Here is a 26,214-nt window from a genome sequence, read left to right on the forward strand (position 1 = left end):
GCGTGGGATACACAGAATTCCCGGTGACTGGCCTGTGAAGCCACGAGTTTTCCTATGTCAGCAAGATCAGTGATTCCCAAATTCCAGGATGCATCAGAAGCACCACGAGTCTTGTTAAAACACGGATTTCCTGGGCCTGACCCTCAGGAGGTCTGATTCAGTAAGTTTGGGGTGGGGGTGGGGGGGTCCCTGAAATTTTGCATTTCTAAGTCCTCGGGTGATGCTGATGATCCTGGTCCTGGACCTCATGTTAAGAACCACCCAGCAAGGCTGTACATCTCAGTGTTAACCCTCAAGTTCTTCCTGTTTGGTTGGCCGATACTACCTTTCCCAATCCCCGTATCAACGTGTAAGGTTCCGCGTATGGGAGCCGACATGCGTCCTAGAAGCCCCGAGTCTGTTTCTCTCTTGGAGCCTGTGTCACAGATTAATTGTTGTGTTTCTCCATGCCTCTCGTTGAGCGAATTTTCAACGGACAAATTTTAAGGACACGACTTGTAAAAACAGAAGTAGCAAGATGAACATGAAAATTCCTTGCGATTCTCCCACAAGGACGGAGAAAATATTACCTGTTGATGTATTTTCTCTCGGCTTTCCTTCTTTGGAAATTTTGCTTTCTGTGTGATTTGGAACCCTGGGTCTTTTTCTTTCCTCTTCACACGATGGCACAATCGCTTCCTCATTTGTTTCAAATCATTGTATTTCGACACGACTCTTAGTATGATTTCACTATGCACCCCATGATGGAATGCTCTGTTTCTGAGTTTTTCATAATTTTAAATGGCCAATGGCATACATCTTTATCCATAGGCTCTGAGTACTTTCTTAAGATGTATTCCTAAAAGTGAAGTTACTGGCCCAAATGATGAGCGTCTTTAAAGTTCGTAACTCTTGCTGAATGGCTTCCCAGACAGGCTCCACAAAACTTATCCTTCCCTGTGCAAAGCAGGGGAAATCTTTTACTTCCTGCCTCCAATGAGTCATCTCTTAAAAATCTTTGTCAATTTGGCACATCTGGGTGGCTCAGTCAGTTAAGCCTCCGACTTCGTCTCAGGTCATGATCTCACTGCTTGTGAGTTTGAGCCCCACATCAGGCTCTGTGCTGACAGCTCAGAGCCTGGAACCTGCTTCAGATTCTGTGTGTGTGTGTGTGTATGTGTGTGTGTCTGCCTCTCCCCTGCTCACTCTCTCCGTGACTCTCCAAACAGTGAATAGGGGCGCCTGGGTGTCTCAGTGGTTAAGTCTCTGACTTCGGCTCAGGTCATGATCTCACAGTCCACAAGTTCAAGCCCCGCGTTGGGCTCTGTGCTGACAGCTCAGAGCCTGGAGCCTGTTTCAGATTCTGTGTCTCCCTGTCTCTCTACCCCTCTCCCACTCACGCTCTGTCTCTCTCTGTGTCTGAAAAATGAATAAACCTTAAAAAAAATTTTTAAACAATGAATAAACATTAAAAAATTTAAATATCTTTGCCAGTTTAATAGTGGCCTTTGGCATGTCATTATTGTTTTAAATTCACATTTCTTTGGTTATCCCCCAGAATGTAAACCTTTTTGTTTGTTTCCTGAGGATTTCTATTTTTATTACTGTGATTATCAGTTTCTATACATCTGCTTTTTAAAAAAAAAATTTCACTTCATATCTTTTCAGGCTGTATATGCCTTCTGGGGAAAAAATAGAGTTAACATTAAACAAAAAGAGAAAAAACACTCCTAATCCAACAATACAAAATTAACACTGCTAACATGTCGCCAGACATTTTTCTTTGCATATGTGTATACATTTGTCTGCATTCATTCATATATTTTGCTTATAAACATAAGGACCACTTTTAGGAGCTGTTTGCCAAAGTGATGTTACACTGTCCATGCAGTTTATATTCTATCTAAATGTTAAAAATATATTATAAGCATGTTTTAATTTTTTTATATGTAGTTAAAACCTCATTTCAAGGTACTGAACGAAATTTCATGCTATATATGCATATCATATCAAACCCAGTCTCTAAATCGTTGCTTGTAACAGGAGCAAACTATTTATGATAGGGAAAAATTTCTAGAAATAGAATTTCTACATATATACACATCTGTGTTTTTCTCTTGACTATAAGTAATTTTCTGAAATTTAACATTATAGAAAAGATAGGCTACTATGTATTATGATGATCAAATTAAAAATAGGTTATAGGTAGCATACTGCCAAACCATTTACTTTTTATCTTTCCACTTATTGTATATTGGCCAACTCTCCCATTGATGTACCCAGTTATATCTCAATTTTTTAGTGCCCTCTTACTTCTTTGTCTTATGGAGGAACCATGGTTTAACACTTCCTTTACTGATAGATGTTGAGACTGTCATCCTAATTTCTCCATTATGTATCTATGTACATTTGTGAGAACAGATAGAAGTGGAAATGCCAGGTCATCAATATTTTAAATGCCAAAATATATTTCCAAATTGTCCATCACAAAGTTTTACAAGTTATATTCCCATTCATAGTGTATTAGAATGTCCATCATCATACGGAGTTTGGACATTTAAAAGCTTTGACTATATGTTGTTAAGGGAATTGAGTCCAACTTAGAGAATTTGAACCAACGTGGGTTCCCTTTACCAATATAGAAGGAAAGAAAGGAAAATAAGGGAAGGAAAGAGAAAGGAAAATAAAAGGAAGAAAAAAACCACTTGGCTATGTCGTTAATTATAACCTTAATGTTTTTGCTATTTTGATTAGTAGTAAAGGTTATTAAGTTTAGTTTTATATGTAACTTCTACACAGAAAAATACTATGGAAATGATATTGTGTTTTTTTTTATTCCTGAGTAACTGATCTATTAATGAATACCTTTTACCCATTTTCTTCCTGAAGGGCTGGTGTCATTCTTGCAGATTTATAGGAGACTTTTGAGGCCCAAGATCTTTAAGTCACTAGCATTGATACCCTTGGTGGGATCCTAACAAGTAAAACTATGTACATTTTTATTACACATACATTAGAGTGGATATTTGCTCATAAATTATCGCTAAGATAGCTGATGCACGCAAACTTCTAGGTGAGTCTTTTCCTCCATCTTGTATGTCAGCAATGTGTTCACAGTTCAAAGGAGCTGCAGAGGCCCACTGAAGCTTCAGGGAAGGAGGGCAGCGAGACACAGAAGGCAGTGATTGAAGAACATGGCGCAAACTCTTTTAAAAACTGACAGACTTTGAGGGGCGCCTGGGTGGCTCAGTCCGTTGAGCGTCTGACTTCGGCTCAGGCCATGATCTCGCAGTTTGTGAGTTCGAGCCCCACGTCGGGCTCTGTGCTGACAGCTCAGAGCCCAGAGCCTGCTTTGGATTCTGTGTCTCCTCCTCTCTCTACCCCTCCCCTGCTCATGCTCTGTCTCTCTCTGTCTCTCAATAATAAATAAACGTTAAAAAAAATTAATAAAGAAAAACCTGACAGACTTTGAGATGATTCAGGGCAAAGTGGGGCATTAGTCAAATTAGTTTATTCTGCTTGCTTCCTCTTTCGGATCCATTCTTGTAGCCAATGGTATCTTGACTGCCTAGCACATGACAAGAACCATGCTAGTCACTCGTATACCGTGGAAGTATAAAGGCATTACGTGACTGGCCCCCAATTAATACAATGCTTCTTAGGGTTCAGGTCAGCTGTGGTAAGGCAGATCTAACAAAAAGAGGATTATGCCAGTCAGTACCAATTGGTCCTGTTGTTTCCTTTTCTACATATTTCAAGGAACAGAAAAATGCATTGTGTGCTCATGGCCTTCAGAGTTCTCACGGGCCATTGTAGTGTCACATATAATTAAGCATAAGTAGTGTTTTGAAAGAATACTAACATCACATCTGGCTAACAGTCATGGTTGGCTTTGGCCTTCCAGGGTTTGGGGATAGTGTGTGACCCCTGTGATAATGAAATACATTCATCTTTCAAATATTAACTTCAGATGGAAGTTGTCACATGTGCCCTTTTGTTCCCATGGTGTTAGCATTTATGAAGAATTGAGTCACATGTTTATTTGGAAAATTAAAAAAAAAAAACAGTAAATTCATTAAGTAAGATTAAGCCACCTGAATTGTGAACTCTCTAATATTTTCCCTTTCATGTTTATTTGTTTGAGGCTTGAGTTTGGTTTTTATTTGCAGTCGTTCTTTATTTTGGAAACTATATCTATTGTTTGGCATCCTTTGAAATTTCAAAAGGCCAATCACAAATTATAATTTATCAGATGAAATAACATGGGGATATTTGACAAAAATCAGTGGATCTGATGACCTTTGAATAAGCCTGCCGCTATGAGATAATATAGAAAAAAGTATCTCTGGGAGAAAACCCAGTGGACGGGTTCAGAAACAGCACTCAACATTTGAGCAGATCTACTTTCAAAAAACAAAACAAAACAAAACAAAACCCACCAAAAAAACAAAAAACACGGATGTCAACGATTTAGAAAAGTCTTGTTTGCAAAAACAGATTCTTTTCAAGGTGCAATGATAAATTAAAGGCTTCAGAAATTCATCATCACACATTTTCTCTGGAACCAACAAACGGAAATAGTCTATTTTCTGTCATTAAAATTGATTTGATTTTAATTTTGACAGTCACTGGAAGCTAATCTATCATCTTTACTTTTGACAGCAAAGCCAGAAAATGGGTTCTGCGAAAAGGATTTTTGTAGGATTCTGGTGGTTGTCATTACTAGAAGGATTTTTGTGAATAATACGTGCCGAACTTGGCTTGACTCCTCATTTCCAGTCCTCTCTACTCCTTTTGTATCGAATTGCTAATAACTAGCTTCATCTTTTGTCACCAAAACAGAATGGCTTTTTTGTTTGCCCACAGAACTGTATTGCTCAGTGTTGAGCAATGAGTTATCACAAGATGATAATCCACTTCTCTGGAAACAGGTCTGTGAATCCACAGGCACTTCCGCAAATAACAGACTGCAGGCTTTTGAGCAGACACTTTTATACCCCTTTTGAAAGCTGTTTATTAAATCTGGGGAGAAACTGGCTGACTGAGAGAAAGCTACACCAAATACGCTTATTTCCCTGACCGTGGAAACCTTTTCTCCCGCCTCAGAGGGAACGGACCATGAGAAACTTGATAACTCACGTGCATTTTGGACAGTCCATCCATACGTGTATGGTTCATTCCCAAACCTTGTCTCGTAATGAAGGGAAAGATTTACAGAGCAATAGCCTAGGATTTTAAAAACATAACGGTAGTTTGTACTGTAGTTTAATGTCCCCATGAGGAAATCATTTACAAAAAAATACTAGATAATCATTTTTCATGTTTCCTTTGTCACTTGGGATGTCTATGCATCCACTTGTATCAGTCAGGGCACCAGGACCAGTGTGCATTATGGGATTACAGGAATCGGGGCTTCCACCGGGTGGGGCTGTGGGAGCTGGGGGGGTGTTGGTGGTGGGGGTCCAGGCGGGGGTCCGAGACGCAGTGAGTCAGATGCCAAGCATGGTGGACGGTGAAGGGGAAGGTCTTAGAGGCTCTGGGGAGCTGGGCCTCTGTGGGTTTGCGAGCACACATTCGGTGGTGGGCCTCGGGCTACTGTTGGTCAACAGGGTCCGCTCGTCCAGAGTCGCTGGAAGCAGCCTGGGGGAGACTGAGGGTGAGCCGGAACCGGCCGGCGTCTCTGCCTCTTCGGTCCCCACTTCCGATCGGGACGACCTTCGTTTAGGGTGTAGTGTAGCGCTTCTCTCCTGCTTCCAGATCTCCTGTGCTTTCCTCCCTGGGCTTTAACTCAGACCCACACAGGAAGGACTTTTAGGCAATTAAGTTCCAACTTATCCCAGTTGACTCATCGCAGACTCACAGGTATTTAGCAGAGACAACAGAGACATTCTATAGGAACGTGATATCTCCACGCTGTATTGTCACCCCTACAATAAAAAAGACTGTCTTGAAAAGATTTATCTTAGAAAGAAATAGGGGAAGGTTTTAGAATATTATTGACAGCTTTTAAAGAATACCCTGACCAAAATGATATTCTAGCTTTTTTTTTTTTTTTTTTTTTCTTATAGCTCTCAACCTTTATATCTTTCCTTATGGCTCTCAACGTTTATATCTTGCTTTCCTCATCCATAGATGACACTCAAAGTATCAAAAACCAAAGTGGAGTAAATACTTCAGGGTCGAATTTTCATGTAGGTGATTTTGGGTAGACTGTATTACAAGCTCTCTCAGACATCTCTTCTCATGGCCAATCTTATAAAGAAGCATGGTTTCTCCAGGGTATGCATTTCCCTTTCATGGCACCATTTTACAGAACCACGAGTTTTTGAAAGATGGCGAAAGAAGATACATAGGCAAGTTGTGAGCCACGAGTTCTGAGTTCTAATTCATTGAGTAAGAAAAAAAGAAGGCACCCTGGTTGGCTGTATTTCCCATCAATATTAAACTAGAAAATAAATATGTTTTCAATGTAAATATTCAAGCAAATAAAAATTTCCCATATTAAGCGAAGTCGGTTTTTGCCGACTTATCGGCATAAAGATTGAGCACTATTTCTGAGCGCCGGCCTACTGAGTTTATTCAGTATATACCCCCATTGGGGGACAGTGGTGGTCTTAGGTACAGTCTGGTGATTGACAAATAAAATTTTTCTGGCTCAGCCATTGTGGGAACATTTTGCACCCCAGGGACAAAATCACTGTGTAACTGAGCTTTCTGTAATGCTTTGCGTCTGGAGCAGCTTTTCCTGGGCCCCCTACAAATTAGAACAGAAAAAACTGCACTCCTCATTTTACAAAAGCAATGAGACAGATCCCTCTCATCCGGGTCCCTAGCACTAAGTTGCAGTGATGTCTGATTCACCACAGCCTTGGGGTCAAGTTCATCAGCTACAGTGGTGATAACTGTCTGGCCACTCGTCACCTCCTCGAAGGTGCTGTTAGCACGTCAGACAGCAGAGCCCTGACTTGACCTACCAGAGCTGTGCCTGGAAGTCAGATGCACGACTCGCGGACCCCTGGGGGGGATTTCTAGAAACACATTAAGACATATCCTTAAAGTAACAGTCCGCCATAAGGAAAGAAAAGCTCAGAGGCATGGAGATTCGTGCATAAGTTTACTGATGGTTTGGTGAAGACTGACATATTTGGTTTTGTACCCAGTCCTCCTCCTGTTCCAGGAGCCACAGGTACGTCTCTCCCCCAACATGTGACGTCCCTGTCCTGTGCTGCTCTAGTGGAGTAGAGCTCCTTCCTACCTGTGAGGACAAGAGTTTGAAAGCATGGATAGGTTGCGGGGGTGGGCAGACTCACTGGTATGAAAATACCTTTTGTCAAGTTCAAAAGCACTTCTCCTTGGAGGCTCTGTATGAGTTGCTCGCTGGTAATGTGATGCAAGTTCCCCACCCAGACAGAAGCTGGGGAAGTCTTAGTCTTACTTCTTTATTCTGGCAAGTTCTGTCAGGTCATCTCAGATGCAGAGATTGGTCCCAAAGTCATCTCCATGACTACTGCCAGGAGCCTCGGGAGTGGGGGCTGGGGGGCTTCATGTGGGTAGGGGTGTCCTTCCCCCCCCCCCAAAGTTAGAAATGATGTATCTAAACATCCCTGAAGTCTCATTTTCTTCACAAAATCTTTCACTCTGGAAAATTCTCAGTTCCAGTGACTCTAATCACTTAACGAGCCCTTTTATCTTTTTTGCTCTCCCACCTTCAGAACTGCTGATGGAGCGAGCCAACTTCAAATGCCCATTGATGGAATTTTTGAATGGAGACAGATGCAGACTCAAAAGTTTGCATGCCAACACAGAAAAGCAGCATCCACACTTCTTAGGATTCAATTTGAAAATTTCGGTTAATTAATTTTAGCCTAAATAACTCTGACAATGTGGAAAATTCATTATGCAGTTTATCAGAAGAGACGCATAAGCCACTCCTCAGGAAAATTCCTTAAAATGTTCCTTTTTCTCTTACGCATTTTAATTCTCAGAGTAACCTTTCCTATCTTTACACTCGGATGGAAGTAGAGGAACAGTATGACAAATTAGAGCCAAAGTATTTATCCGGAACAGACATTTTCGGGTCTTTGTAAGACTACGTGCAACTCCCACTGGAGTTCATTTTTCGTGGTTTTGTATAACATTAGAAAACAGCACAGGGGCACCCGGGTGACTCAGTCGGTTGGGCGTCCGACTTCGGCTCAGGCCATGATCTCACAGTCCGTGGGTTTGAGCCCAGCGACGGGCTCTGTGCTGACAGCTCGGGGGCCGGAGCCTGCTTCCGATTCTGTGTCTCCCTCTCTCTCTGCCCCTTCTTGGCTCACACTCTGTCTCTCTCTCTCAAAAATAAATAAACATTAAAAAAATTTTAATAAACAAATATAAAGAAAGAAAAAAGCATGGTTTGAGAGTGAAGGTGCTCCAAAGATCTCAAAAGCTGTGCCTGAATTTATGACATTGGAATCATTTGTATAAAATTTGTTTTATTTATCTATTTATTTATTTTTAACGTTTATTTATTTTTGAGAGACAGAGACAGAGCATGAGCAGGGGAGGGGCAGAGAGAGGGCGACCCCGAATCCGGAGCAGGGCTCCAGGCTCTGAGCCATCAGCACAGAGCCCGACGCGGAGCTCGAATTCAAAAACCTCGAGATCGTGACCTGAGCCGAGGTCAGACGCTTAACCGGCTGAGCCACCCGGGGGGCCCCCTATAAAATCTGTTTTAAGTGAAATGTTATTTTAGTGTCAATTATATTATATAATATTACTTTATAGGGTTTAATAGTAAGAGTGGTTGTATATCTGTGTAATTGACCTGTGTAAAGCAGGGAGCTCTGTGTGTGTGTGTGTGTGTGTGTGTGTGTGCACGCACGCACGCGTGCACCAGGTGAGAGTCGCCAGGGAAAAAACATTTGTTAAAGATGAGAGTGGGCCTCTATAACCCCACAGACATCACTTCACGGACCTTGAGTCCCTTTCTCTTTCTTCTTTTGGGCTCCACACTTCAGGCCATAGGGCTGTTACCTGGCCTATTTCTCAGCGTGACCCGAATTTTCGTCAGACCCTCTGGATGTCAGGTACATATGCCTGCTCCATTCCTTCTCCCCATTATGTCCATTCTCTCTCTCTCTCTCTCTCTCTCTCTCTCTGTATTTCATATGTATGTCTCTGTCTCTGTCTCTCTCTCTCTCTCTCACACACACACACACACACACACACTGCCTCAGGTGTCCACACCTAGTTTACTCTGCACTTGGCCCAAACTGCACAAGCAGTAGAAGCTGAAAGCTTGCTCTCCCGAAGAGAATTATAAATTTATGATCATTGCGGATGTGGTTTCTATGGATGCTTCATATTTTCTATCTTGGTGAGGGAAAAGGGGAGGAGGGTAGGCAGATCTGAGAAAACTCAAGGCGGCCGTTAGAGAATTACAGTCCACGAAAAGAAAATAAGGGGCCAACAACGTGTTTACTATGAAAATCATGATCACAGGTAAGTCCCTGCGGGGAAGTTAGAGATAAAACTGAGACTTGAGATGGGGGGTGGGGGAGACCGCAGGTCAGATGCTTGATAAGAAAGAAAGAGACTTCTAGAATAAGAAGGCATCAAAGGGTGATTTAAGGTAAATATATGGATTTTTCAGGGAAAGACTCACATCCTATCAATTACAAATAAACTCGCTAAAGAAAAAGTATCAGGGCACCTGGGTGGCCCAGTTGGTTAAGCATCCGACTTCAGCTCAGGTCATGATCTCACAGTTTGTGAGTTCAAGCCCCACGTCAGGCTCTGTGCTGACAGCTCGGAGCTTGGAGCCTGCTTCAGATTCTATGTCTCCTTCTCTCTCTCTGACCCTCCCCTGCCCCTGCTCACACACTCTCTCTCTCTCAAAAATAAATAAACATTAAAAAAATTAAGAAAAAGTATCAAGAAGGGTGACCTATACTTGCTATCTCCCAGATAATCCGCTCGTGGAGACAGAGGAGCTCAAAGTATCAAATCATTTCACTTCCATAAAAGTTACCAGACTTTACTTTTAAATATTTATATCATATGATAAGACTCAGTTTTTTTCTATGAACAAACATCTTCAAAGTTATTCCCAAGTGACTTCCAAAGTCTGTGACAGTTGTTTCGTTTCAAAGAAAAAGGGAGGGGGGGTTCAGGAAAATTAAAAAAAAAAAGTGTGCTCGAGATATTAGCACACATTCACACACAGTTTAATTACCAGAGTATCCTCTTTGTTTCCACTGAATAAGGACTGGAACCTAGCTTTACCATAGATACTGGTTTCAAATAGAAAAATTGAGACAGTGTTGCTCAATATGGGCTCATGGGCTTTTCAAACCTGTAATTCATGAATGTCCAGAAAAGGGGCTTTGACCTCTGTGGAGAAGGATTTGCAATCTGACAATGTTGCGATCGATGATATTCTGTGTGCTACATTGTCTAAACACAACGATTACGCAGGTCAAGTGTGGTCTATAGCCATGCAGTAGCCTCAGTGATAATTCCTGTTGTGTTCCATATGCTCTCCCCCCTCCCCAAGATATGCATCTCTCTGGGCAGACACACCACAGTCCGTCCCTGGGAGTTAGGACTAGGCAAGTGAGGTCAGCAGAAATGGCAGGTAGAGGACAAAGCTGCTAAGCAGCAGGGACAACAGGTGACAGTGATACACACCCAGCTGTGCCTGTGCGGGGAGCAGGGGGTGTCTGGCACAACTCTTTGAACAGCGTCTCCACTTTCATCTCCCTGGTAGGATTCCCTCATGCCTACTGCACAGCTTTCTCCCTGACTATCCTTGCAATATTGGAATGTCCTTGCTCGGATTCCCTTCTCCTCCCCGTTTTCCTACTGCCAGATGATGATTTTCATTACCTGCTCCTCTCTGCCCCAAACTCACCTCTGAGATCATGGATTGACCCCAAGGATCCCCTTCCCCACCCAAGAACCTCTGATCCTGTACTTGAAACATCCCCCTGGTACACATTTGTCTGATTTTCCTGTGCCGGGCTGGCTGAGAGGTCTGTACTTAACAGAAATATTATGATCAGCCTTCGAGGTGAATCAGCTCTCAAGAAGACAATTAGATGAGTATTGAGGAGACAGAAAGGGGCCAAGTCAAGGCAATTAGACAGCGAAATCCCTACATAAGTCAAGAGGTAGGTGATGTACACGTTCGGAGGTTAGGAACATAGGAGAATATAACCTTTCTTCAGCAAGCATCTATTAAACATTTACAATGTTCCAGGCAACTTGATTATCAAGTCTGATCACTTAATGATTGCTCATGTGTTTTTTGCGGGAGCAGTAATTAATTCAGGGCATTAACAGCCAAAGTCCTAGTCTGTGGACAGGTATTGTAAGCATGCTTGCAAGAAGAAGACATGCTTATTATACTAAGGAAGCCATCTAGAAGTAGCCTCAGGACTGTTATTCCTCCCTTCTGACCTAAAAAGCAAGGCTGGCTGGGCTGAGAACAGTGTGGATGGACCGAGGGCTCTGTACCTTTAAAAGACACGTTACAAGTGATTCTGATGTGGGGCCAAATTTTGAATTACTGACTCAGCAAACCGTATTGATTTATACAACAGACACTTGTTAAACATTTGCTACAAGTTTATACGCAAGGATAAATTAGAAAGGAGTGCTACACCCAATGTAGTTTGTAGTCTGATAATACACAGATGTCTTTAAGGTAAGCTGAAATTTCAATGACGTAAAATAGATATAGATAGAATTAGAAAAAGAAGAATTTACTGATGAAGTTTCTGGAAAAGCTTTGGGTGGAAAAAAAGAGCATTTGAGCTGAAGTTTGAAACATGGTTCACACTGAAATTATTTTTAATGCTAAGGCAATCCATCTGTACTTGTGAAAGACTACATAATATACACATTTGTACACAGATACACACAAAATTGTTCCCGGGTCCACAGAGAATCAACATGTATGCGTAGGTGGGCGTTTCTAGTGTCTGTCTCAATATAAATAGGAATGTGGATACAAACATAAGTAGAATTATAAACGGATATAGGCATAATTGGGAATCGACATTTTTATAAAAATGGAACCATTTTATACATGGCAGCTTGTGACTTATTTTTTTTTTTCCGAGAAAACGTACCACGGCTATCACTCATGGGAATCAGTATTGATCTATAGCATCGTTTTTTGTTGCCTGAATGCTATCTTGTATATAGATGTATTATGATTTATTCAGCTAATCCTATAATGTTGGGAATTTGAGGTTGTTGTCTTTTTTTAATTTTCTGTCATAAACATGCTGAAAAGTGGTTTCCTTAAAGTGAATTCATTTCCTTAATGATGAATGTCTAGAAACGGAATTTTTAGGTCAATGCATATGCATTTTTGTAACAAGTTGGTAGAAGGCTGAGATGCACCCCAGGAGGGAATTAATGTAAACAATAGCCAAGGTATAGGAAAGTGTGGGCCACAGGGATAGAGGGTAATGGGGATTATGTTTTGCCTGAAGAATAGGGTGAAGGGGGATGTCAGTCCATTCAGACTGCTAGACCAAGAATACCACAGACTGGGTGACTGACAAACAGAAAGTTATTTCTCACAGCTCTGGTGCCTGGGAGGTCCAAGATCAAGGCATCCACCAACAGATTCAGTATCTGGTGAGAGGCCCTTCCCTGGTTCATAGCTGCCAACTCCTGATGTCGTTACCTGGTGGCAGGGGTGAAGGAGCTCTCTGGGGTCTCTTTTCTAGGGCACTAATCCATTCATGAGGGTTCCACCCTCATGACTTGATCACCTCTCAAAGACCCCACCTCCAAATACCATCACTTTGAGGGTTGGGGTTTCAACACATATATTTTGGGGCAGTGGTCAGGGGGCACACAAGCATCCAGACCAAAGCAGGGGAGTACTAAAAGGTAAAGAAATCTGGCTGAAAAGTTCAGATAGGGCCAGAATTTGCAGACTCCAATGGTAGATCAAGGAATGGAGGCATAACATCATTCAGTGTTCAGTGGCTTTTCGTCTAACACTGTGGATCCTTTCCTCAGAATCGCTAAGGATTTGGGATAATTCCAGAGTTTTTGATACTCTCGCTTTGGTGCTTTATATTGTTGAATAGTCTCATAAGTGCTTTGGGCAGACAACAAAACTACCCAGTTTTCAGAAACCATCAATGCTTGACTACATGGCCTCAAAGGGTGGAAGTTCCATCAATGGCTGCTGTCGACATGGGGGTGAGGTGCCCAGTGTCCAGGAAGCGAGCAGAAGGTGGCTGTCGTCGTATTAGTCTTTGCACCTCCACCCCAACCTACATGGCGGCCGACGGTGATTTATTTCAACGGAACAAAGGAACTGTCCTTCACATTTTCTCTCTTCATGTGCCGTGAAAGAGGCACCCAAAAACTTCTCAAACCGTAGCAGGAAGGAGATGGGAGACAGACCCAGGGGGACAGTCAGAGCTGGCTGTTCTCATTTGGGGAGAAGGTTCATTATCTTTCTTTAAATGTCCTCTCACACTGGGAAGTCGTTATGATTCTGGCACTCCTCCTGACATTTTTATGACTTCGTTTATTTTAATACATGGTTCATTGTTTGTTTTGGAACAGCCCTCAAAAAAATTCCTCCAAATGGCCCTTCAGCGTAGCCGATGAGACATTTCATCATGTCCTCTCTTGTCACTTCTTACTAGCTGCCTAAACTTTTCTCTTGGGTGAGGGTATAAAGCTCTGCGAGAGCGCTTTAGGACCATGGCACTGGTGTGCCTCTTCCTCGGATGGTTGGGTAAATTCCATAACAGTTGGTCTCCTTACACGGAGATTTGTGTCGTGCCCCCCACTCTCAATAGGCGGAAATATGACGCGTCCCCTCAACTTGAGGAAGAAGAAGAAGAGGAAGAAGAAACCTTTTAAATTCAATTAAGTAACAACCACCAGCAGCAGAAGCAGGCCGCTAAAAGGCATTTCTTTCTCTCGGAGTGCTTTTCTTTCCCGGGAGCAGAAGGGCTGCTGCACAGTTAAGAGTCACATGTTTGATTGACTCGCTCCCAAGCCGATGTTCACTCACACTGCTGTATTCATCTTGCTCTGTCGACTGTGACATGCCACCCGGATGCGGCGAGGCTGACAGGGAATGTGAGGGGGACCAGACAGATGACGACGTCTCCGTTCTTCAGAGCCCGTGCTGGACGATCTGTCACCTGATGATAGGCCACAGCCTGTCATTTATTTACTTACAGCTTTAATGTGGGTAAAGTGAGCAGGAGAAGGGCGGGGGGCGGGGAGTGACAAGAGGCAAAGAGAAAGTGAGCGGTTGCAGGAAAGAGAAATCTGACAGACCCTTTTCGGCATCAAAATATCAACAACAGCCATCTCGTAAGTCTCAGTGGGCATGCCTGCCCAGGAGCCAATTATCAGCAGCATCCTGGCCGAGAAAGCAGATTTGCAAAGCAGGAACTTCAGCCATGGAGCCTTCGGGGGTGGGGTCGACAAACCACACCACCTCTTGATTCTATTAAGTGCCCTGAATTTCTTGCACATTTAATTTCGGCAATATTCAGCGATGGTGTTAGCAAGCCTGTGTTCCTTTCGGTTCTTTAACCTGTACACATCTTACGGAGTAATTTGTGTGCGCTATGGAAATCACCATCCGAGTGCCCTTTAGCTTTAAAAGTGCTGCTAAAGATCTGGTCTTGACAACAACACCTTCAAAAGCCACTGACCTGGCTGTTTTATGAGATGACATCCCGGTTACGGGAAGGAGACACCTGAAATATACCCGGGCAAACAACAATAGATATTTTAACTACTGATTCTGCAGGAACAAAACTGACTATTCATATTTTAAGAAAATCTTGTAAACCAAAACATTTGTCTTCTCCTGTGTCTAAACGAATAAGATATTCTTGAGTTAAACACATTTTTCATGAAGTTTATTTATTTATTTGGAGAGAGAAAGAGAGAGAGAGCATGGGAGGGGCAGAGAGAGAGGGGGAGACAGAGAATCCCAAGCAGTCTCCGTGCTGTCATTGCCGAGCCCGACATGGGACTTGAACTCACAAACCATGAGACCATGACCTGAGCAGAAACCAAGAGCCGGACGTTTAACCGACTGAGCCACTCAGGCGGCTCCCCCCACCCCCTACCTTTTTTTCCATTTAAAGTTTATTTATTTATTTTGAGAGAGAGAGAGAGAGCTGAGTTAAATATAATGAGTAAAGAATTTAATTAAAAAGGCATGAATTTATACAGATGTATAAATGTTTTATGCACAAACGGATTTGAGCCATTATAACAGCTTTCGAAAGGCATCTAGAGTTTGGACGTTCTTTTCTTATTTTACAACAGTAGGTCTTATTTTGCCACCCGGCCCTTGGCCGAGAGTCACAGGCATTTCCCACACGCTGAGGATCTCACGCTGGGCATGTGAAGTGAACAGGGAGAGTCTGACTGGAGGGCATCTCTATATGCCCCAAGACCAGAAAGCGTTCACAAATCATCGCTAACGATGGCGTTGATGAGGCCCAGGTGTTGGGTCCAGCATTATGTCAATAAAACCCATCATGCAAAAATATCAAAGAACTGACATATTTCATCAGAAGCACCACCCCTGGGAAATCAGAGCTGTAACCCGTAGTAGTCAAAGTCCAACAGCTCGAGACTGAGTGTTCTCGACGAGGCTCGGGCTCTTTGCGTGTTTTTCCAGATGCCTCCTTGGGCATGTCTAGATTTGCTGTGCATTCTCTGGATGTGAAAGGAACCCCCTTTTAGGCTCTCAGATTTGCAGCGTCCAAGCAGGCACTCAGCGGGCAGCTTGGAATACAACAGGTGTCACCTTGGCCCAGTGAAGGCAAAATCTCCAAGGAAGTCAGGCACATACATGTGATTTTCCAGAGGGTGGAATTTTGCATTTTAACAGTGGGTGTCTGCTTTGGGAGTGGAAATGATTCCAGCCGATGCTGAGAAGGTCGTTGGAGAAGATTAGACACAGTTCACCCTGTGGCTACATTAGCGCGTCTTCCCTAAACGTCTCCCCCGCTCTTAGACATTCCGTGTGCTTTGCGGCGTCGGGCTCCAAGCTGGGATCAGAAAAGAGGAGGCTCCATATGGGGTCCCCTTACTGAACGTAGAAATGCAAGCTACACTCGATCTGTCACTCCTCCTGTAGAACTGCTGCCGGGAGAAGGGAGATACTACCACGACGCCTGATGATCAAAGGGTCGGGTGACATACAGCCGGCAACTTTGTACTGTTTCTGGAGCTGGTACCGTCTTCACTTCCTGGCGCGTGTGATTTGGCATATTCTGGCAAATGAGCCACGAACTGAAGTAGAGTTGCTTGACCCCCCCGAACTGTTGGACATTTTCGGCGTACCTTCCGAGGTTTCATTTTGTTTTGGCCAAGACTCCCACTTTTTTTTTTTCCCTGAAGAATTTCGGGAGGGAAGAGAATTTTGTCCCCTTCTACGTAGTTGGCGATGTGTCTCAAACGCTTAAAGGGGCCAAATTACCCGTCCTCGGTTTCTTGCCTTGGCAGCAGTCGTGATGAATCCTATAACCTCGCTCACGACTTAGCTGGATACAGTTTGCGTTGGATTTATGTGGACACAGGTGGTGCCCTAAGGGTCCAAGCCTTTATGGGCAACACCTGTTTCCATTTCTTTTGCCTGCGTTCTTGCCGGGTATGACATATGTGAGGTGGGGCCTTAAGTTCTATTTGCAAGATCAGCGAGGTGAAGAGTGTTAAACATTAGGATTTTATTACAGCTACGCTTTATTGTTCTTCTCAACAGCCCCTCATGGTTCTTTAGCCTTTTTTATATCTCTGGTTAGATGTGGTTAATAATGGTGACTTGGGAGGAATTCGAACCAGAGGGAAGAAGGGCAAGAACATGCTTGGAGCTGACCTTACCTAGGAGATTTCCATTCCTGGTCCCCAATATAGCAGTCAGTGTTTTACCATTTACCAAATATTTTCAGTCTCGACGATTACACATTGCAGTATAGCCTATAATAATTTTAATAATAGTTATAGAGAAAATTATTTCTTGTTTGTTCTTCCATCAAATACTAAGGACCTCCCACCCATGGAGTCCTCAGTAAACTTCTTGAACCCCAGCCCTGATCTCAATCCCTTTAATACGTAAAAGGATTGCTCTTTTTTTTTCTTTCAATTTACATCCTCTCTCCTTTTCTAAACTAAAACAGCTCTTTCCCACTTCCTGTCTCTCGCATTCTTTTTGCGGCAAAGGTGAAACGTAGAGGTAATTATTATCCGCTGGGACTGTTTCTGCAGAGACCGTAAGCCATGTCCAAGTCTTGTGTAATTTTTATTGCTAACATTTTTATTCTTGACCCAGCTGCGACGCTGCGTCCTTCCGGCATTAGTCTATTTGCATGGAAAGCTCCAAACACAAAATTATATCAAACGTAATGATAGATAAGCACTTAGCAGAGTCATATGGTTGCGACTGAATATTGCTTCCCTGTAATATCTGCGAGCAGGGGTAATATTTAAGATATTTATCCTATCAAGCAGCCAAGCACTGATCGGTGAGCGCGGGTTAGCTCTAAACAACGGATGCAGGCTGACAGATGCCATCCATTCCCTGAAGCTCCCCTGTATGGGGGAGCATCTCAAGGTGGGAATACAGGAGCGGCCGTCTCCATGGTGACATAAGAGCAGCACTCAGGAAGGCGCATCGCCCTCTGTTTTAGTCTCCTAGTGTCCTTGAGTCCTCTCCTCTTCTTAGAAAGACACCAGTCATGGGTTCGACGGCCCACCCAAAGTCCACGATGATGATTTCATCTCAAGATCTTTAACTAATCTGCAAAGATCCTCCCTCCAAATGAGGTCACGTTCTGAGGTACTGGGTGGACGTGATTTTGGGGGTGCCACCATTCAACCCACTACATTCTCACTCTCACTATTTCTTGGAATGATATAAACAGCAGGAGATTCTCAAATGGCAGGTGCAAATCTTAATGATCTCCTCCCTGAGCAACATAGTGGAGGTGTTCATTTTTTTTTCCATTTTATTTATTTATTTTGAGAGAGAAAGAGAGAGCAGGGGAGGGGCAGAGGGTGAGAGAGAGAATCACAACCAGGCCCCACAAGGTCACTGTAGAGCCCGTCTCAGGGCTTGATCTCACCACTGAGAGATGACAACCTGAGCTCCCATAAGAGTCCAACGTTTAACCAGCTGAGCCACCAGGTGCCCCGAGAAGTGTTCGTTTTTCAGTTTTGTACTGATCCATCCATCAACTTAGTTAATTCTCCATTTGATGATGGCAAAGACAGAGTTTTGAAACACTTTGCACCGTGCTTAGAATTTGAAACAATCAGTCCTCTAATACTTGTTCAGAACTGTTTTCCTATTTGTCTTTCCCACTGGATCCTCCCAGCAGCCAAATGGAGGAGGGTGGAGTGGATTCGAGTTCTGGCCTCAGCGAGCAGGATGCCGAGACCCAGAGGGGCAGGTTTGTGCAAGTGTTCCTCTCAGTTAGTGATTGACGGAGCAGGACTGGGGCTTCCACGTCTAGGCGCGATTTTCTCCCATGAAGCCGATCCTATGACGGTCAAGAAACAGCCTGATCGTCACAATTTTTTCCTGTCACAGTCTTTAGGGAAACCCCTTCCTTCACTTCCGTTCCCAGATACAGATTTTCATTTGACTTGGAGATTTAGGGACATGGTGGCTTAGCCACTGTGGCTTTGAGATCAGTCCGAACTGTGCTCTTGTCCAGGCTTTGTCATGTTGGAGGTAACCTTTCTGGGCCTCGGCTTTCTCATCCAAATGGAGAGAGTAGAATGATCTTGTAGGGAGATAACGAGGACAGTTGATGTAATCCATGTAAGGCATCTAGCAAAGTGCCACCAAAACAGATGTATATTTTACTACAGCGCCGAAGAAAGAGGATACAGTATGAGGCAGCAGTGTGGGTTGGGTCCGCAGAACCAGCTGGATGGTTGTTGGGCAGATACCAGACAGTAGGTCTCAGTTGCACGTATGGTATGATGGGAGTCTCCAGGTACCGTCTAGCAAATTCTCGGGGTGGTTTCTGTGTGTCAGACATAAAGAGGTGAAAAAGGAAGCATCTCTTTCACAATTTTTTAAAGTTTTTTAATGTTTGTTTATTTCTTAGAGAGACAGAGACAGAGTGCGAGCGGGGGAGGGGCAGAGAGAGAGAGAGAGGGAGACACAGAATCCGAAGCAGGCTCCAGGCTCCAAGCTGTCAGCCCAGAGCCGGACGCGGGGCTCAAACCCACGAACCATGAGATCATGACCTGAGTCAAAGTCAGATGCTTAACCGACGGAGCCACCCAGGCGCCCTGTATAGTTTTTAACCATTAATGAAAACAGCTGTGTCAAGAGGCGCGTGGGTGGCTCCGTTGGTTAAGCGAACGACTTCAGCTCAGGTCATGATCTCACGGTTCACGGGTTCGAGCCCCTCGTGGGGCCCTGTGTTGATAGCTCGGAGCCTGGAGCCTGCTTCGGATTCTGTGTCTCCCTCTCTCTCTCTCTCTGCCCCTACCCAGTTTGCTCTCTGTTTCTCTTTCTAAAAAATAAATAAACATTAAAAAAAAAAAACACTTGACCTTTGACCAATTTGGGGGTTAGGGGCACTGACCTCCCCTCCCCCCCCCACGCGGTCGGAAATCCACTTATAATTTTTGACTCCTCAAAAACTTAACTACTAAGAGCCTACTGTTGACCAGAAGCCTTACCAATAACACAGTCAATGAACACATATTTTGTATGTTACATGTCTTACATACTGTAGTCTTATAATAAAGCAGGCTGGAGATAAGGAAACGTTCTTAAAAATTCATAAGGCAGAGAAAATACATTTACAGTGCTGTACTATAAAAAATCCACATACAAGTGGACCCGCCCAGTTCAAACCTGTGCCATTCGAGGGTCAACTGTTATATTTAAGACTGAGTAGGAACTACTCTTTTATTAAAATTTACCTTTCCTTTCCACATTTTCAAAAGATACTTGCACAAGCCTCCCATCCCTTGGAGTGCTTTGAAGGCAACGCGGGAACGAAAACTCTTAGTGTTTCCGAAGGAATTTAGAGGCACAGGGTATTGCGAGGGTCAGAACAAATAAAAATAGCTTTTCAGGGTTCCATATACTAAAAATGTACCTCTTGTTCTGAAGCATTTTCTTCCACAGCAGTTAACACACAGGCAGAACACAGTTTGAAACGTTTTAACTAGCCATCTGCACAACTTCAAAGCCCGTTCTCAGGCCTGCATGTTGCTCCTTGGTTAAGCCTCCCAAGCAAATAAGCCAGAGACACACAGAGACAATAGGCCTTCCTGGTTGAAATGAACACGTTACTTTCCTTTGTCAGCAAATGTAGACATTTGTGAGAAAGCCGGCCTGGAACGAAATCTACATGGGGAGCCCTGTCTGCCACTGACACACACACACACACACACACACACACACACACACACGTGTAAAGCAACATTCACAAGAAATGGTCCAAGTTTCCGTTCCATTGCAATCTACATCCTCTTCTGAGTCTCTTACGGCTCTGGACCATTTTCAAGACTTGTTTCTTATCCCAACACACTTTGTCTTATGGTTGGCATCTTTCCCTTTGAAAATTCAAGCCAGAGCCATCTCGACCCTTTCCTGGAATTTGGCCCGTCAAAATTTAGAGTAGGGTACATCATCCTTTTATTATGAAAGTACCCATGCTCTTTTTTTTTTTTAACATTTATTTATTTTTGAGAGTGAGAGAGGCAGAGCACGAGCAGGAGAGGGGCAGAGAGAGAGAGGGAGACACAGAATCCGAAGCAGGCTCCAGGCTCCGAGCTGTCAGCACAGGGCCCGACGTGGGGCTAGAACTCAGGGACTGTGAGATCATGACCTGAGCTGAAATCGGACACTTAACCGACTGAGCCCCCCAGGCGCCCCAGTACCCTTGCTTTTTTATCCCACCCAGAATAGACAGGAAGGAAGCAAAACATGAGCATTCTTTCACAGCTTGCTTTAGTGTGAGCGTTGCTACTACGCTGATAATTCCGTTTGGATTATGTTCCATGAGCCAGGCCTGTGCCAGCGAGAGAACACAGAACAGACACAGTCTCTGCCTTCAATCAGGTTACAGTCTGTGCGGGAGAAATGAAATTAAACATAAGCTGCCTGAGCAGTGTCTTCCACAAAGCGTCTACTGAGAGGCAGGAAACTTCTGTTCCAACTCAGAGTTTTATCCAAGATTAATAAAAGACGAGATGATGAAAGATCCATTCTCTTTGTTTTCCGTGTTCATGAAATAATTCAACGTGATTAGGCTAGGAAATGATTTCTGCTTGATTATCCTGTATTGGTTGAGTGATGAAGCCTGATGTTGGTTTCATCACAGTCCAGTCATATTTTTCTGGGGTGGTGACATTCAGTGGCCCTTAGGGGAAATGGGAAGGGGAGAGGCAGTCAAGAATTGAGGTCAAAGAACGGGAATGAAAATCAGAGCTCCGCCCTCAACTTTTCTGTATTTTTCTAGTTCAGAGAGGAGAAAGAATGAACCAAGTCGGCACGTCCCCTCAATTTCTCAAAGCAGGCTCTTTGAAAGCTCTGGCTTTGGAAGTTCAGTCAAGAAAATCTCTTCTCGGCCTCTCCGTCTTCGTGGCGATTATATCCGGTAACCATGGCGGGTGAAACGTTGCTCTCTGAATTCCAGTCGTGGGTCGTGGGCAGAGCCAGGTTTCAATCTAGAAGCAGATGCCCTTTTGCAAACTCCTCCACCATTGAGGAGGAGTGTTCACAAACCGGAAATGGCATCTTAAAGGCGGGGATCCTCTTCCTCTTTGATGCCTGCTCACTGTCGGGCAGTGAGTGAAGGAGCCTCGACACAAAGATGTTGTCCAGTGGCTTTATTCCCTCCAGACATACTGTAAACTGGAAGCTGTTCACAGGGTTTCTCAAAAGCTTCCATTTACTTCTCGGCTTTTAAAATTTCAGAAGTATAAATGCACTACCTTAGAGAAATCTTGTGAAATAGTAATTATTTGTGTTCCTTTTGCAAGTATGCAATTTTGTGACTCTTGAATCATTTTTAATTTTTTAAGTTTATTTATTTAGTTTGAGAGAGAGAGAGAGAGAGAGGTGGGGGGGGGGGGACAGAGAGAGAGAGAGGGGGAGAGAGAGAGAATCCCAAGCAGGCTCCACGCTGTTAGCACAGAGCCCAGCGTGGGGCTCAATCTCACAAACTGAGATCGTGATCTGAGCAGAGATCAAGAGTCAGATGCTCAACTGACTGAATCACCCAGGCGCCCCTCGTTTTTAACTTTTGGTTTTTTTACATTTATTTATTTTTGACAGACAGAGAGAGACTGAGCACAAGTGGGGGAGGGGCCGAGAGAGGAGGAGACCCAGAATCCGAAGCAGGCTCCAGCCTTCGAGCTGTCAGCACAGAGCCCGACGGGGGGCTCGAACCCACAAACCGCGAGGTCACGACCTGAGCTGAAGTCAGACTCTTAACCGACTGAGCCACCCAGGCGCCCCCATTTTTAACTTTTTTAAGCAGTATGTACCATCTTCCACAAGAGAGACTGGAAAAAAATTAAAATAAAAAAATTCTAAAAATTCACAAAACTGCGGCTCCTGGATGGCTCAGTCGGTTAAGTGTCCGACCTCAGCTCAGGTCGTGATCTCACATTCCATGGGTTCAAGCCTCGCGTCGGCCTCTGTGCTGACAGCTCAGAGCCTGGAGCCCGCTTCAGATCCTCTGTCCCCTTCTCTCTCTCTCTCTCTCTCTCTCTCTCAAAAAGAAACAAACATTAAATTTTTAAAAATAAAATAAATAAAATAAAAAAGAAATTCAGAGCGAGACCGCAGAGCTGTGCCGGTTCTGGAGGTCGGGGGGAGCTCGTCTTGGAGATGGGGGGTGGGGAACGTGGGGGTGTGGATTTGCCAAGAGTGCCTAAGGAACCACACTCCCGAGTTCTTTTGATGCACTTTCTACTTCGAATACAACGCAGACTCGATCACTGCTAAGTGTTCATCTCGGACGAAATGGATGTAAAGCATGAGGTGAAACCAGCAGGTCTTACATTTCCTTCTAGAAACGAAGGAGTTACACTCTCCTGTCCCGTTTGACGTTTGGTTTACAGAGTGCAGTGAACTGCGCAGGAGTGAGGCATTTGGCTAAGAGGCGGCACCGTGTGTCTATAAAAGAGACTAACTTGTGGTCCTATTCTGTTTGCTTTGAGAACAAATATTTTCCCTGAAGTTAAGTCTGTTTGGCTGGACGGGCAGGGTGGGCATGTGAAGCGGGGCGCCATGCCTGGCTGCGTCCCTCAGAAGCCGTGCCCCCGAAGGAAGCCTGGGGTTCTGGAGAGCCACGGTCACTCTTCGGCCTGTCCCTGCATCCTCCCTTCCCCGCGACACCGGATCAGTCTTCACGGCCTCCTGGGCTCCTCACCCACTTGGCAGGAATTGTTCGTTCTCAGACCCACTGCCAACACCCTGCTGCCTTCCCCAGTTCGGAATCCTGGTTCAGTCACGTGGCCGGTCTATCTTTGCCGACACAGCTTCCATGAAGATGGTAGAAAAGTGCGATGATTTTGTGATGTGCGACGCCCCCGGCTTATTGGTACCTGTCATTTAGGGTTGTGCACCATAATCGAGCTCGCCGTTGGGGTTTCCCAGCCTCGACTCAACTGATAGAAACAGATCCAAATCTGGATACACCACTTAGGAAACCGAATATAATGCCCTTTGAGTTGTACTCTACCTCTCGTGGTTATAGGGAAACAGTGGTCCTTTGAATGATCAAGGGATAGAGGGCTTAGTATGACTTTTTTTTTTTTTTTAACATTTATTTATTTTTGAGACAGAGAGAGACAGAGCATGAACGGGGGAGGAGCAGAGAGAGAGGGAGACACAGAATCGGAAGCAGGCTCCAGGCTCTGAGCCATCAGCCCAGAGCCTGACGCGGGGCTTGAAATCACAGACCGCAAGATCGTGACCTGAGCCGAAGTCGGACGCTCAACCGAGTGAGCCACCCAGGCGCCCCTTAGTATGACTTTTGTAACAGTAATTACTCTGATTTTGGCTCCATATAAGGATGCCCTTTCCAAAAGTTCATGTCATTCGACATTCGAATGAGCCGCCCGATAGGTGGTAAGCTTCCTGTCGCTGGAAGTATTCAAGGAAAGACTACATGGCCAGGAACGCACTGCACAGAAGAGGATATAATCCTCTTGAGAATCTCTTCCTGCTCTAAGGTTCTCTGCTCGGACCAAGTCTCAGTCTTGCAAGATGGTAATGATTCCCGTTCCGGGGCTCACCATTCACTTCCAGCTTCTCCCATCTCACTTTCCACAAACGCCCAAGTAACAGCAATCTTGATGTCGTTTCTCCCTTTTCCTTTTATAGCGATAGTAACTGAGACGTAGAGGCAGTCAGGCGCTAGGGCTCCGGGCACAGCCGCAGTGTCACATCGAGCACGGCCGGCAGTCTGACATGAGCAAGGTCCAAAACACCCCAACCTCAGGCTGCTTATCTGCCAAGTTCCAATTACCTACCTCACAGGGCTGCCGAAAAGGCTAAGAAGGTAACTACGAAGGATCCCGTGCAAAGCATGGCACTTCCAATGAAGACAATTACAAATATTCAGTATTTGTTAGCTGTGGTGGTTTTGATTACTCACCTGGGTTGTCTGTTCTCAATTAGTCGGCACATCTGTCACTTGCCTGCCACAGACGGATGATGGATTCGATTTTGAGGGTTTTGCTAATTATTGGCGTTAAAAAAAAAAAAAAGATGAATCAGTATAATCATCATTGCGATTTATGCCCTTTTACCGATCCTAACCTTCCTTTCTGTAATTCTATTAAGGAAGTTATTTTTAAGAGTGGCTTTGAGGGGCGCCTGGGTGGCGCAGTCGGTTAAGCGTCCGACTTCAGCCAGGTCACGATCTCGCGGTCTGTGAGTTCGAGCCCCGCGTCAGGCTCTGGGCTGATGGCTCGGAGCCTGGAGCCTGCGTCCAATTCTGTGTCTCCCTCTCTCTCTGCCCCTCCCCCGTTCATGCTCTGTCTCCCTCTGTCTCAAAAATAAATAAAAAACGTTGAAAAAAAATTAAAAAAAAAAGAGTGGCTTTGAATAAAGTTTGAATTTACCCCTTTTTAAGAGTATAGTCAACTTAAAGCTCTTTAAAGAGCTCCTAATTCCAGCGCGCCTCCCCTAAATTCCAATTCCAATTTTAAAAGTCTGTGTTACCTACCGTCTCCCCTGATTACCATTGTCATCGGAAAGCTTGTTCTGTTTGTCTGTCCGAGAATGTTTGGACTTCAACATTTCTCAGATTTTTGTTTTGTTTACAGAGTGCCGATTCACACAAAAGTGGTAGCTCCCGTTCTGACATATGAATTATGCTTGCCCACGCGGCTTTCCTTTCCCATTGACACAGAAACGATCCCAGGGAGCGAAAAGCAAAGATAAGCTGAGAATAGACGTGCGATCTTAGTTTGTGCACGTTGCTGTTTTGTTAACGTCCTGGTGCATGGGCATTGTATTTTTTGCACACACAGTAATAGTCAATTTTTTTTTTTTTTAGAACCTGCATTACAATGTGCAGCTCATTACAAGTCATGACAAAGCCCCGTTGGAACCAAAGAGGACTGACGCTCTTTATATGCCGAGAAGCTGTTCCCATTGTAACTGAAAGAATTTTAGTTCAGGAAATATCAACTGGCGATTGGCTTCACGGGCTGTTTACAGACCAGCTACTTTTCGCCTTTCGTGTCTCACGTGCTGTACTGAGGCAGTCTTAGGCTTTGAAGTTAGTCTCCTCAAATGTGATCTAAGATGATAAAAATCACACCAGGCCCCAACTGGATCTTTATGTCACAAAACTGCCCCTTTTTCCTCTCTCCCTCCTGTCCTCCATTCAGAGCTAAAACAAACCACTTCATAAGAACCTCATAAATTTTTCCCTCTGTGCATTCTAGTTAAAAGACCCTCCTGTGCCGGTGCATTCTGCTCTGTGGGGACACTGTGTCACAAATCTGCTTGTGGGGAGATCAAAGTGGGACATTCTCAGCTCACAGAACGCCTGATGTGTCCCTGTAATGCATCTAGAGGGTCTTTGAGTGCACTCACTTTCAAAAGGCGAAGGGGAAAGGGGGCGTTTTATCACAGTCCATAACACATTCAAATTTCGATACAGTTTGTAAACTCAAAAGTAATTATACCTTCGGCAGATAAATGGCTTGGTCGCTTTCCCCGGAACCACTCCCGTC

At 44.3% G+C, this 26,214-nt stretch overlaps 1 long non-coding RNA gene across 2 annotated transcripts in view; it reads left to right on the forward strand.

The window, feature by feature from the left end:
• The window catches only part of LOC109249576 (uncharacterized), a 191,563-nt gene that overhangs the window by 143,026 nt on the left and 22,323 nt on the right, over positions 1-26,214 (forward strand). For both annotated transcript variants that reach the window (XR_002072642.2, XR_002072643.2), the window contains exons 5-6: positions 24,350-24,527; positions 25,530-25,629. This is a non-coding gene — a long non-coding RNA (uncharacterized LOC109249576). The remainder of the gene's footprint in view (positions 1-24,349; positions 24,528-25,529; positions 25,630-26,214) is intronic.

Source organism: Panthera pardus, unplaced genomic scaffold, assembly GCF_024362965.1.
Source record: "Panthera pardus isolate Hobbes unplaced genomic scaffold, ASM2436296v1 HiC_scaffold_17, whole genome shotgun sequence".
NCBI classification, from domain to species: domain Eukaryota; kingdom Metazoa; phylum Chordata; class Mammalia; order Carnivora; family Felidae; genus Panthera; species Panthera pardus.